General features: G+C 45.1%; 1 protein-coding gene and 1 long non-coding RNA gene across 2 annotated transcripts in view; one reads left to right on the forward strand and one right to left on the reverse strand.

Annotated features, from left to right (window-relative positions):
• Nucleotides 1-14,498, reverse strand: part of LOC144138495 (pre-mRNA splicing regulator USH1G-like) — a 235,448-nt gene that overhangs the window by 88,651 nt on the left and 132,299 nt on the right. The gene's annotated exons all lie outside the window — the stretch shown is intronic.
• Nucleotides 1,967-3,681, forward strand: LOC144138494 (uncharacterized). The gene is made up of 3 exons (XR_013315893.1): nt 1,967-3,014; nt 3,145-3,240; nt 3,340-3,681. It is a non-coding gene; the product is annotated as an uncharacterized LOC144138494 (long non-coding RNA).

Below are 14,498 nucleotides of genomic sequence, written 5' to 3' on the forward strand. Positions count from 1 at the left end.
GTGAGACTATGTAATTTTCGGAGCCGTTTAACGGGGGAGGAAGAAGGGGAGGGGGAGGGGGGGAGGGGAGGGGAGATGGACTCCATGTGCGAAGGCATTCCTGGCGAAGGCATGCTTTATCGGCGAGTAATCGTGTTCGCTAATAGTGCTCAAGGCTGCAGGGGTAACTCGCTTGTTTAAAGCATACATGTACGAAAAAAAAACAACCCTTTTTTGTAGTTATGTGACCACACAGTTATTCCGAACGCACCAGCCGGACTGGTTAAGTTGCCCACAATTCTTTTTTCATCGAAGCATGATATTTCTGACTAGTGAATCAAAACGTTTAAGTTCTAGTTTACAAAAAAAATGCCACTGGTGTTTTTTACAAATTTTCTCCCTACACCACTCGTATTTCATGTTTGGTTATGAAGCAGTCCTTGATCCGGGCATCACGATCAGTCTCGTTCAAAGTCAATCTTGTTCGCGAGTCCTCTTCATTCTGTTCGTTGAGACGAGCAGGTAAGGCTGTCTTCACTTTGCGATGTATAAAGCGAACTTCGCGGCGCTGTCCCCAAGGGCGGGTGGAGAAGTTTCCCGTCGCATTGTGCGACGTTCCTTTGTGTAGCATCCCCCCACGGCTTTTTGTTCATTCAGTCAGGTTTCAGCCGCAGACAGCGGCTGCGGAAAGTTGCTTGGAGATCCACTGCCTTCTCGCCCCACATGAGAGGGAAAGAAAAAAGGACAAGGGCTCAAGGGGTCTTTTCTCACCACTGCCGACCCCGTGCGCACCCAGCTCCAGTCGTTACACCGGATCGTTTACCTGGAACACTGCATGCGCAAGCGCATGCTTGTTCAGTCGTAGCCTGTTCGATGGTGTTATATCTTTCTCCGTGGTCTGTCCGACCGAGACCCGTTTATCGCTGGATATTCAAAACGAAGTGCCAGAGGCGGCGTTTGGGCAATGTGAGCGACATACAAGGAAGGTGTGCAGGAGCAACTCGTGAGTATTTTCTTGCTTATGGGCCCGTGCACACTTGCGACGAACAACGCGATTTCTGTCGCGGCGACAAATTGGCCGAGACCGAACGACAAAACGGATCGCCGGGCGGCAAAAGTTTCCGAAATCGCGTCTCATCGTCGCAAGTGTGAACGGGCCTTTGAACTATATAGTAGGCAGTATTGATGGAAGAATCGATGTTACGGGTGCGTTGCATGGAAACGATTTTTGTTCGTTGCATGGAAACGATTTTTGCGCGCTTTGTGCAAAGCAAAGTGAATTCGGATAACTAACCTCGCCCACACTCGAATGATCTTCACTTCAGCCGGGCAAGTGAGGTAGCGGCTTGGGCACGCGAAACAAAATAATGTGCGTGTCACGTTAGTTTGCTGTGCGAAATTTTGAAAAAAAAAAGCATTACATTTGCCCCTAATTGCCTGGCGATGCGATAATTATGTTGGGAACGCCGGGTTTCCTTAACGTGAAAAAAAAAATGGGGGGGGGGGGGGGTTGCAGCCAGTGCAGCTACTTCGGAATGTAGTCGATACAAATGCAAACGAACAGGTCAGAATGCACTCCTTGGTAGCCTATTTTGCCGCTGGTTAACTTAGACGGTATGACGTCAGACTTCTGGGATATATCAAACCTGAGCCTTTTGTCGTAGCTTTCTTCGCTGGCCCAGACAACAGCCAACTTTGTTAGAAAGGGGCACTTTGAGGGCTGAAGGTGTCACAGAGGGTGGGCAAAAGTGCGCTGTTCGAGTACATGCGTTCGTTTGCGACTTACATTTTTGAAATGCATTAAAGCAGCATAGCGCGTTCTTGAGTTGTGAGAAATGCACCCCAAAAGGCTGGTAAATAGCAGCTGGTAAAGAGTCGAAGTCACTTTCATTGCAGGCTATGGTTTTCAAGATACCCTCAAACCGGGAAAGCTGCGGAGTTCATCGACGATGAGTGCCAATCCCGAGACCATAGAAACTGGTAAGTAAATATTGTGTAAATGGCTAGCGGGTTTAGCGAATCAAAATGGAAAAGCGAATTCAATCGATAACGCACAGCACAACAGGAGCTGGAATGACCAGGGCAGGTGCCACTTTCAACTAAGCCGATAAAGATCCGAAGGGGGGAATTGGGGTTAAGAGGTGTGGGAGGTACTTGGTCATGCTATCGATCACCCACTCCCTCTAAAGGGAACCGTTCCGCCCAAAAGAGGTCACTCTGGATACAGAATTTTGCCTACTGCGCGTACTTTATCAGAAGTTTGGAACCAACACGCTTTCATTGGGGCCGCATTGATCATGCACAGCCGTCGTTCGCCGAAATAAAACCGACATGCTTCGAGCAAAAAGGCTAGTTCTAGTACTGTTCATCGGTGGTGCGGTTTCGAACAGCTTGAATCAAAGGCTTTTACAGCCGTGGTTCCAGGCGCTCTTCCCAACTTTTGAAAAATCCTGTAAATGCTCAGCAGTGATGAATAACAGGGTGCGTTTCATATGACGAGGTAACAACGCCGAGCGTGAAAAAACAAAAACCATGGTTAAAGTGAACGTTAACAAATTTAGTGGCTGCAATGATACGCATGGCTTTGACTGAAAAACAGAACCTTCCTGCATTCGTGCAAATAAAAAAAAAAAAAAGAAGAATGCCCGGGTTGTTGTAAAATGCTCAAATTCTTCCTCCTTTCTTCCCCTAGCCTGTTCCAAGCATGTATTAAACATGTCACACAACTCTTTTCAGTGCTGAGAAAGACTAGGATCGAAGTTGTTCGTTTATGAGTTCCCACTTTGGTTCCCTTTATTACGTAAGTAAACTTGGACCATTATACACATTCGTGTTTAATGGGTGTTTCTTTTGTGTGAACCATCTGTAATACCTCTGTAGCACTTTGTGTTCTTTTTTAGGTGAAAGATCTGCCGGACTGGAGGAGCAAACGTCGCTTCTACAACCAAGCGAATTTTCAGATGGGTTGTTTCGATTGAGGTAGCGGTCATCTATATACAGTTGGACAGGAAGAAAAGAAGAAAAAGGTCCGAGAGGTTAGTATCCGTTCCCGAATAGTATTTGGTGAGTGTAGAAAATTTCTGAGAGCGTATTTTGATTTGTTTTAGTAGTTCAATTTATGAACTGCTATGCAGCCCATAACTAGTCGCGCCCTATGCTTTCCAGCTGCTGCTGGTGTGACGCAGATCACAGTCGATAGCGGGCCACATCATTGGTGACTGGATCCACTTTGCGAATATTGGGCTTACAGGAACCCACAAGGTAAGCAATAAACTAATATTCTCAAAATTTAATAGTGCATTTATATTTAAATGATTTTCATCCTAATCTCTGCCTAATAAAAATACATGAACCATGCAGAAGACACAACACTCCGCTAGCGAGCGACTTTGACGAATAGTCACTAACCTGTATAGGTTACTGACTCGGGAGATTCAAGTTGGGAGTCAGGTGACCCAAAATTTTGTACGCTTGCTTTCTTCTGGTCATATGGTTAGCACGAGTTGCTGCGTAGCTGCTTGTTCAGTTACTCTCCTTTTAGTGCGTGCGTGTGTGCATGTGCGTGTGTGTGCGTGTGTGCGCTCGTTAACTAAACAAATCCTTAGGCGGCGACTACTTTGTCGCGCAAAAACCGCCTACTGCCGCAGCGTACTGAAGTAGGAATTGTTTGCTTTTTCCACACAGACGCAGTCAGCCCCTGGATGGAGCCTCCTTTCCTGCACAGCAGCAGCAATGGAATGTAAATAAAAAAAATGTTGTAACCATGCAAAAATAAAATAAAATTTTATTTGAAATTTCACTTTTCCTTGTTATTTTGAAAATGCTTTAAAATATATCGTAACTGGCAAACGTGGATAACAGAAACAATGCTCCCCGATACACATTCCACACGTTTGGCAAAACGTCACTGTAATGTTCCTGGTCCACATTCTGAAAAGGTTTTGCAACGTTAAAAGATTGTTTCAAGCGTGTTTTCTGCAACGTTAAGTAAATGTAAATCCAACATAATTACTATGTTGTCGAAATGCTTCCTCACAGTTCCAATAATGTTTGACGAAACGTTACTGTAACGTTTTTTAGTTGTTCTTAAAATGTTTTTGTAGGGTGCTTCTGCAACGTTAGGTAAACGTAACTCCAAAAGTATTTATATGTTGTAGAAATGCTTTCTTACTGTTCGCATAACGTTTGGCGAAATGTGATGTAACGTTTTACATTGTTTTTAAACATTTTTTGAACGTTATTAGCTTGTTCGCTGCATTGTTAGGGAAATGTAACACTAACATTAATAATATGTTGTAAAAATGTTTTGTGGACGTTTAAATAATGTTTGACAAAACATTACTGTAACGTTTTTGATAACATTAGTTAAACATTTCAAAAAAATGACATTAAGAACATTGCTCTAACGTTAGCACCAAACAAAAAAAATACGTTCTTCTAATGTTTTGGTGCTACTTGGGATATACTCGCTAACTAACGTAATAAATAGTATACCTGCAGATATTACAAGACTCGAAACCGAATAATTCCAAGTAGCTCTTTATTGCTTTGCAACCCTTCCAGGCGCGAAGAACAAATCATATTCTACTCGGAATGGCGTTCTATGATTTGAAGAAAATTACTTTTACTCTCTTGTCCTGGACTGAGGACCCGGCCACTAACCAGATCGATTTAATTGTTAAACAAAGCTTTCCCCTCCTCCCCTTACTCCTCCTCCTCCTCTTGAGTGCAGTTTTCCTGTAACGCATACCCGAATATCGGGAAGATATGGCTGTGCAAAATGTTCCGAAATATCCCTCCAGGTCTTAACAAACATATATGTGTTACTATAAATTTAACGAAGACGTGACTCGTTTTGCTCAATAAACCTCCATACTGGTTAGATGCCTGGTATAGAATCAGCACGCGCGTATATACACACTGGGTTATTTGGAACTCAACCTAGAGTTTTTGCAGTCTATAGTGCATGTCGGCAAACTTTCATGCCTTGACAACGTAAAGTGATGTGACAAAACGCGTTCTAGCGTTCGGCAAGGTTGCAAAAACTGTTTTACCTTACATATGATTACCGGGAATCGTGATGCCTTCTGCCAAAGCCGACAGCCCTGAAGGCCTAGAATTTGTTTTGGTCTTCCATTTTCGCTGTTGTCGGTTATTAGCAGCTGAGTGTTCCTTTTGTTCGAATGCTTACATGAGAATCTGACGCCTAGCTCCGACTCTTCGCGCTCCGCACAGGACCGGCTTCGCAAGGAATGGGGTGGCGCCGGCAATGTTTCTCCCGTAGCGGTATCCAAAACTATACTTTAATTGACACCATGAGCTAATGTATGCGACTTTAAGCCTATTATTATGATAAAAAGTTACCCACACGCCAATTCTGGTGCGGACAAGCATCAGACGTTGACCGATCGATCCCCAAGCAACCACGGACGTCCGTTGGACGGCCGAAATACAGCCGGACATCCAAGGCCCAATTTGGACGGCCACTGTACGTCCATTTTTGGACGTACATTTTCGGACGTACAGTGGACATCCAGAAACGGATGTACAAGTCCGAATGACATCCGCCAACGGACGTAAAAAGTTACTATGAAGCATCAAATAATGGCGTAAATTGACTATAAAAGCAAAAACAAAAAAGCTACTGCGCTTTTCAATTAAAAAGATTTTGTACATCAACAACCAGGCTTGTATGCTGCAAGTTTCATTTGCATATTTCTAATATTAAGCTTAATTTTTTAATTGTTTTGAAGCACTTCACCAACTCCAACGACGATCTCTTTGGGGAAGGATATATAAGAATTGAGAACCGCTAACTAAACGTGAAGAAAGTTCACTGTGTTCATGTATGCCGTCTGCCCGGTAGTGCGCTAGCCTTGCGCGGTGTACTGTACTGTTCGTTGTAAGAACATTAGCTTGTCATTATATGATTCTGTAAATTTTTACTGAACATCCAAAATACAGCCAGTTTCGGACGTCCGACTGGACGTACGGAAGTGTTAAAACCGGACGTCCAACGGACGTACATGGTACGTCCGTCGGCCCTGAAACGGACGTCATACGGACGTCCGCTAGAGCCGGAATGGACGTACGGCGGACGGCCGACGGACGTCCGGTGGTTGCTTGGGGAGCGCAAAGAAACAGCAGAGAGAGCGATCCTGAGTGAAGCAGACGACAAATGCGAGAATCCCTAAGCTGACGTCACGGAGGCGCGCTTCGCAGCGCCGCCTGTGTTCGCGCTCACCGCCAATACGCCGAGGCGTGGTACGCCTCGAGTCACTGTACCTCGAGCTTCGCGATCGCTGCGCCGCCTGCCGCCGTTTCTCCGCGGCGTTGACGGGATTTGCGCTGATAGGGGCTGATAGGGGTTCGTGCAGTGTTTTAGTTCTGTTTCGCTTCTTTTCGCCTTTCTGCGCCCTAAAAAAACTTGTTATGTTGACGTATTTAGACAAAGAGTACGTTTAGGTCTTTTAAAAAGCAGCTGCGTCTTCGTAGAGTACGGGATCGAAGGGCTATCCGCGGACGCGGTTCTGCGCGTTTCGTCGCCGCTCTTCCGGGCGTAGGCGACGGTAGCAACATATCACCCCTGTCACCTCCAAAACATCAGGCACAAATGAATTCCACTGCCGCCTCGTTTAGACCTGATACTGGCACAATGAGCGGTTGGCTACATTTTGCAGCGTGGACAAAGTTCGTTTCGAATATATACGTCGCAGAAAAATATGTTTCGGGGATGTGATTACCCGATCCCGGACAATAACTGATGCCTTTTATAAGAATATAAACCATGCGAAAAGGTTAAGTATATTCCAAGCCTGTGCGTCGTTAAATATGTGCCCACACACGCCATATAGCAAGAACCAAGGCAAGTTAATGAAACTACGGAAAAATAAATGCTGTGCAAGTGCGGAATTAAGAAACATAATAGCTCTAACGGAAATGAAAAAAAAAAAACAGTGCAGCTTCTGACATGCTAAAGACGTTTGTCTAAACGCAGTGCAGAGTTACGTCCGACGGAACCCAAAATTGAAAACTAGAGTTACGTCCGACGGAACTTTAACGCGGTGTCTAGAGTTACGTCCGGCGGAAAACTAGAGTTATATGTCCGACGGGCGTTTAGGCCGATGTCATAGAGAAAGAAATACTGCCGATGTTTTGAGTTACGTCCGGCATAACGTAAAGCACAAAAAAAAATTACAGCTAACGGCAGCTACCATGACGCTCTAAATGTACGTGTAATCTATACGCAACATTAAAAGAGAGTTATAACAGATCGGAAACGGATTACGGAGATTACAACTAGCGACTTCGTGAGCATGAAGCGGGCATTTTACCTCTACCGCATCTCAACAGATGGCGCCAGCAGGTCAAGCTGGGCTCTCAATACATACGGCTGGCTGCTCCTAGTTTTTCGTTGTATTTCAGAGTCCCTCGCACTAACACCGCCTGTTCCTCACTCGCCGATTTGTAGACGGGCCCCATGTTGCTGTTAATACTAGTTATGTAGCCAGATCGCCTTTATTTAACCTAAAAGAAGCTATCGTACATGCGTCGCTCGATGACACATGCCACGGCAGTTGGTTCGGGACCGTGTTTCGCTTGCTGCTTGAGCTGTCAGAATCGCACGGATTTCACTTGTTGCAACCCAATTTTTCTTAAACGATCTCATATTTACAATCCGTTCGACTAGGCGCGAGCCAAGCGTACGTCTGTCAAACTCTTCCAAAGCGGCCGTCCGCTTTGGAACGACGGACACGGTGCGGCTCGGTACCGTCCGGCCAAGTCATTAACGACATGTTCCGCCTCGTACGCAGCCTCGCCTTCTGTGAGAAGTCGTGAATTTCGAAATTGATGCTTGAGAAATGCCGGCTTACTGTAAACATACAAAACACGCTGCAATTATAAATTACCACGCCGAGCACCTAATGAAAACTAAATATAGCCTTGTCCGAACCCGCTCGAAGGCGAATACCGTTCATACATTGCGGACAAGTAAACATCAGCCGTGCAGAGTACAGCTACGGCAGTGATCGTTAATCAAATCCGGGCATGACTATAAAAACATCGTAGGGGAAATAGGCACTGATTAAGCCAAGCTGCAGACCATAACAATACTTTTAAGCATGTGCGGCGAAGCAATCTGATCACCGTTCTTGCATCATTCATTTACCAGGCAATACGAGCAGTTCGCGCGGTGAGATCATAAGTGAGCGACGCGTTTCTGTCGCTGTTACAAGGTGTTCCCTCGCACACACAGTCTCATACAGGTCACGTCACAAGTATTTCATAATGCATTTACAGTGTACTTTTCTCGGCATCAGTTGCATCGTCCTTGGCGTTAGCTGGCTGCGTATGTAAGAGCTGTGGGTCGCGATGGTAGCAACTACCTAAACGCGGCGGTGTCGCCGGGAACAAGCGAGTCGCTGATTGCTTGCCCGAATTATTTGGTTTACAGACTTTTGGTAATTTGCATCAAATCCACAAGGAGCGGGCGAGACTTGTGGCCACAAAAAAAAAAAAAAAAAAAACACGCTTCCGCATACGCACGGAAAATGTGTTGTAGCAGACGACAACACGATTCGGCGTCCTACAAGTGACGTCACTCGTAGGTGGCGCCACGGTATGTCCTCGAGGCCAATATAGCTCATGCGGGGTGGCGTCCAGACGGTAGACGTTACCGCACTGGAACCGCTTTTCCGATCTGTTATAACTCTCTTTTAATGTTGCATATAGATTACACATTTAGAGCGTCACGGTAGCTGCATGCCGTTAGGTGTAATTTTTTGTGCTTTACGTTATGCCGGACGTAACTCAAAACATTGGCCTAAACGTCCGTCGGACATATAACTCTAGTTTTCCGCCGGACGTAACCATAGAAACTGGCTTAAAGTTCCGTCGGACAGTTTTCAATTTTGGGTTCCGTCGGACGTAACTCTAGACAGCGCGCGTTAAAGTTCCGTCGGACGTAACTCTAGTTTTCAATTTTGGGTTCCGTCGGACGTAACTCTAGACACTGCGTTGTCTAAATGCTATTCGCGAGACATCGGTGGAAGTGGGGGGGGGGGCGCTGTGTACAAATGCGGAGCGGAATCAAGCAACTACGTTTTAGTAATCACACGCGTACACACAAATCTCGCGTTCACTTTCCTTGTTTTTATACTGCAACGAACAGTTGATCGTACGGCGGATGCATGTTTGGAGTATACAGGGTAGGCTGTTCAACAAGCGATGAAAGGTGTCGTTAAAAGAGTGTGGTATGTGATAAGGTCGTCTGATTTCAGTTTCTGCTTCATTCTGCACGCTCCCTGTGCCATATGACGATGTTTCGAAGAAGCATTTAGTCGCGGACGCGGATTATATTCCAAGCCCGTCTCCGCGCTGCTCGCAGAGGATATATAGCAGATGAATGTTTGCGGGCGCTCACCTCACGACAAGACGACTCTGTCGTGTGCTGATCCCCGATCGAGTATAATTATGCATTGTCCATCGTGCTTTTGTTGAATATTCCTGAAATTAACACAGACCGGCTTGTAACTCAGGTGAAAAATATCCCTTCTGGTTTCATCTGGTTCCAGTTCAACTGGTTTATTGGACAATTCCCAGATGAAACCAGTAGTTCTGGGGCCAGTAGGACCAAACCAGTAGTTCTGGGGCCAGTAGGACAAAACCAGTAGGACTGGGACCAGTAGGGGTAAACCAGTAGCATCTGGGACCAGTAGTGTTCAAAACCAGTAGCAACTGGTCGTAGTCCTTGTGGACCAGTGGCTACTGATCGACAAAAACACAGATGATTCTCAGACACGGCACTATCAGAAGGCACATGAAAGATAAACTGCTCAGGAACATTTCAGTCCCAGATGGGAGTGATTGTAGCCTAGTTGGAATATAACAGAAATCATTCGCAGCTCATTGCAAGCTAGTGCCAGTCATGATTTATATTGAAGCAACAAGTACGGCAAATAAACTAAAACATTTTATTAGGTTGATAAACTTTAATACTACAGTTTCGAAACAAGCTGTGACCTGTTCCTTCCAAAGCAGGATGGCTGGGAAGTGAATAAGATGCACAATGTTTAAATATACACGTGGTCCTACCTTCGCGGCCTAGCGAACAGCAGACCTCAGGACATGGCACAACAGTAAGTGCACAATGACGCTTCTTCGGTGCAGGATGAATGTATAAGGAAGCACTTGTTGTGACTGCACAGCTGCAACACTTCTGCAAACCACTTGAATAAAAGTGGCTTGGAAGCACAAATGAAGACTTTCATTGTCCGCTAGAACCACATTGAAGAATCCTCATGGAAAATATAAGCACCAACAAACCAGCGCCGCGATTACTCGACTAGGTGATGCTGTCGCTCAATGAATAAATTGTTACTAACGATGCAGTTCACTCGTTTAAGGTACAGACCAACTTGCACTTTTTGTAACTCGGTGAACTGGACTTGCAGCGCAGTCTTTCTTTCCTCCATGGCAGTCGTGCTGCACCGCCATTTTGAATATGCATTCGGCTGAGCTTGGTTTGGCATGACTTCAAAAACAACTCCTTTAAGACAATGTTGCCAGCAGCGTTATGAGGTCGACTATTAGTCAAGTTTTTTTCTGCATTACAAGTTCTTGTCGCCTTGCGATATCCAACATTTGTGCTAATTGGGTGTATTATGTTGGCCAAGTATTCACTGGTGGCCGGGAGAACATTGCGTGTAATAAAATTATGTAAACGCGGCGCAGAAAAAAATTCACCTAAATATTTTATTAGCTGCATAAACTGCATTTAAGGGAACATTTTAGAGCTGCTCAGGCCGTAGTAGGCTAAATTTGTGCCTGCCCAATGCAATTAAAATTCAAATGTGTAATCAAACAGCTCTCTTCTAATAGGATGATTGATTCACAACCAATTGCGGTGTGCCAAAGTTGCAAATTATCATTCAATAACCCCGCTGAAACTCTCTATCCTTGTAAAAAAAGCATGTTGGTTAAGAGACATCGCCATAAAAGGTAAAAGTTATAGTTGCTTGAGAATGAGGGCCCAAACACTGTTTTATTAGCAGAGTTCTCAACAATAACCCGGACGTAACTGCAACTGGAACTATATTTTATCCCAAATACAAAAATTTACATGACGTTTAACTTCAATTTAAAACAATAACCTATCACCTGGGACCAGTTGAAACCAGTTTGATGTGGTCCCAATTGAGACCACATGAAACCACTAGCACACCAGGCTGTTGCAACTGGGACCAAACTTGAAACAGTATTCCTGGTAACTGGGCCCAGATGAAACCAGATGTGTATCAGGCCATTGCAACTGGGACCAGTTTGAATTAGTTGTCCAGAAACTGGGACCAGATGGAACCAGTAGCACACCAGGCCACTGACAACTGGGACCAGTTCAAACCCAGATACACGGTAACTGGGACCAAATGAAACCAGTAGCAAACCAGAACACTGGCAACTGGGACCAGTTGAAACCAGTAACCGAGTAACTGGGACCAATTGAAACCAGATGCCCCACATGTGGGACCAGATGAAACCAGAAGAAAACCAGTAGGGCATTTTCACCTGAGAAATGGTGGTGATCAATATCTGAGGTATATGTAACTGGCGTACTGTCAGGTATGAGTGCTCCGCTGATTATGTAAGCGCACAAAACCGATTTAAATCGTAGTGTATAGCCGTAGAATAGCCGTAGCCGTAGATTCCCGATGAGTCGCCGCTTTTTTTGGCGTAGTAATGAAAACTGACTGCCGCTTCCATGCTATACATTGAACGTTGAGGAACCGAACTACAGCATACCACTCTTGTTTGCACCTTTCGTGCGCACATACGGCGGGAAAAAGGCACGAAGCGCGCCCACAGTGTGCATTAATGACATTAATTCTTACGGGCCCGCTCAGCGGAGCATCCACACTAGCAGCGCGACGCTGTCGCCACGTACATGTCGAGCTCGTAACCGTACACCCATAGAGAAATAAAAAATTGTACACCTAGCTTGTGTATTCAAATTTTGTTGTTGTTTTAGTCACTTTGGCTTCTCGCTACCATGAGGGCCTGATTTTCAAGAACCGGCTGCCTCGCCCTGTTGCATAAGCATTACAGCATTTTTTTTCTTTTTTTTTTTTCAGTGCACGGAGAACGAGGTTTTATATTCTTGCACAGTATTCTTGCAACGTAAAAGGGATCCAGGTTTTGTGCCGTCTTGGTTTTCTTATAATTCTAATTGTTGCCACAAAATTGTGACCGCGACACTGACACGCCACACGTGAAAGGGTCAAGAAACAACAGCCACAGCGCCTATGTCGAAATTACTCTGTAGACTGCAGCTAACCCCAATTTCAATTTTAGCACATCAGCCTTGGCCCATGTAACCAAATGAAAATTCAGAACTAGAAACATTTATTAATGACTACTACTTCGGATAACGGGCGGCACTCGCAAGGAAAAAAAGCAAAATTATGGACAGGAATGCAAGACTTCAATGTTAGGGAAAAATTCACGCGAATAAAAAACGTCCAGCCGCGAAACTTGCCATGCTGCCGAGAATATTTCGTCATCAATGCTAGGGAAAAATAATTCACGCGAATAAAAAGCGTCCGTCGTGCCCACGGGGACTACGTGGCAACGACGGGTCGGACGTGTAGCAAGGGGTCACGGCACTGCAGCCGCGAAACTTGCAGTGCTGCCGGGACTATTTCGTCGTCATCCAGCAATCATTGCTTTGAGGCATATTTTATACTACATTGAATCAGTTCCACAGTTGTTTAGGCGGAGTACACTTATAATTTAAAAATGTGAACAACAAAAACAAATTGTTTAACTAATGCACCATGTTTAAAGTGTAGTATTACATTTAACACAAAACCTTTAGCATAAAAATGAGTTCTAAACGTTTGTTATTGCGTATTTTGTCATTAACAGCAAAAATTAAAACAAGAATGGTTAGCGCTCTCTGGAGGCGTAGAGAAAAAAAACACGACTTGTACGCTCATGACCTCCTTTATTTATTGGCTTTTACCAGTAAATTGAAAATTTAAAAAGTGCAGAATGGAAGTAGTATGTTCTAGTATAACACGAATGCGATGGTTTTCTTTTCTTCTTTTTTTTTTTTTCGCTCAAAGAAGCTGCGTCTGTTTTTGCTTTCAGCCATGGCGGCCATGTGACCCTAGCGTTCCGGCGCCTCCGCGGATCCGCGGCATGTGTACATTTATTCGAGTGCTGCTTATGCGGCGTACGCACCGCACCGATTGCAGTCGACGCAAAAATGCATAAACTGGCGATGGTTGTCACCCAGTCAGTCGTCGTTCAAAAACTCCAGCGTCTTCTGGCACTTACGGCTTTGCGTTCGCCGTCGGCCGACTCAGGTGAGCGCTCCTTTTTGGCGGGCTTGCCATCTGTTCGCATACTTGCTACTGAGAAGGTCGACGTTTACGAATTCTTAACGGCGCTTTCTCACCGTCTTGCACTATTTCCGCTGTTTATGCTGAGATTTTTGCGGTTACTTGCGCGGCTCGGAATAACATTCGGACACATTTCTCTCGTGTGCATGCAGACCTCTCTCGCCCATGGCGTTTCTTTGTCTTTTTTTTTCAATGTGTGCGGCAATAACACCACTTGGTATCCTCTACGATTTTTCAAGGCAACGTGCTTCGTGCTAACCGATCTTAATCTTGTAGTGAAAATGAACTTGCGGTGCGATCTATGCGTGCATTTCGAGCGCGAAAGGGCGTTGTAACAGGTTGTTTTAGTCTGTTGCACGCCCGTGCGGCATTTTGCTTTCCAATTGCGCCTGCCGAGGGGTGCTTACTTCGTTATGTGTTTTCATATTTAAAAGTGATTTCACTAACTGATGGAAATGCGGCGGGAACGACCCGGATAACAACAGAGGGCAGGAGCACTGCTTGTGTGGTCTTCCCTGTCTGCCCTGCTTTTCAGTAGTCGTAAGATTATTTATTTATTTACTGCTGCGTGAACGTTGTTTCAAATATTAACGTTCCACACCTTTCTCTTGCAGCATCTCCTGACTGCAGTCACGGTGACTTGTCACAACGTAACGGGCGCCCACCCATGCCTGGCTTGTAATCAATTGCAAACTTTCGATCCGCCACCGTGTTCCCACTGTGTACATTTAAAGTGACGGTTTACAGGGACACAGTGGTTGATAGCCATGAAGACAGCGGCGCGTGTACTGAAAATGAAACTGAATTGTTTAGTGCGAGGAAGAATATAGCACAAGCAATTCAACAGAAGGACCAGACGGGACTAGTTCCCGCATTGAGCGCCATTCTCGTCTGCTCTCTCTCTGTATCTTCTGTCGAATTGTTTGCGCTCAATTCTTTTCTCGAATCGTGAACCATCGAATCATGAACCAACTAGCCCAACAGCAAGTTTTACTCGGTTATTTAGGCAAATGTAAAAACAAGACTCCTGCCTGACGATTTAAAGTACAGGTCTTCAATTCTTTTTTTTTTTTCCACTTTTAGGTTTTGATCATGGTGTACCAACTACTCGACCCCACA

Source organism: Haemaphysalis longicornis, unplaced genomic scaffold (genome assembly GCF_048455015.1).
Source record: "Haemaphysalis longicornis isolate Haplotype H1 unplaced genomic scaffold, Haemaphysalis longicornis Haplotype H1 scaffold_5, whole genome shotgun sequence".
Taxonomy (NCBI): Eukaryota; Metazoa; Arthropoda; class Arachnida; order Ixodida; family Ixodidae; genus Haemaphysalis; species Haemaphysalis longicornis.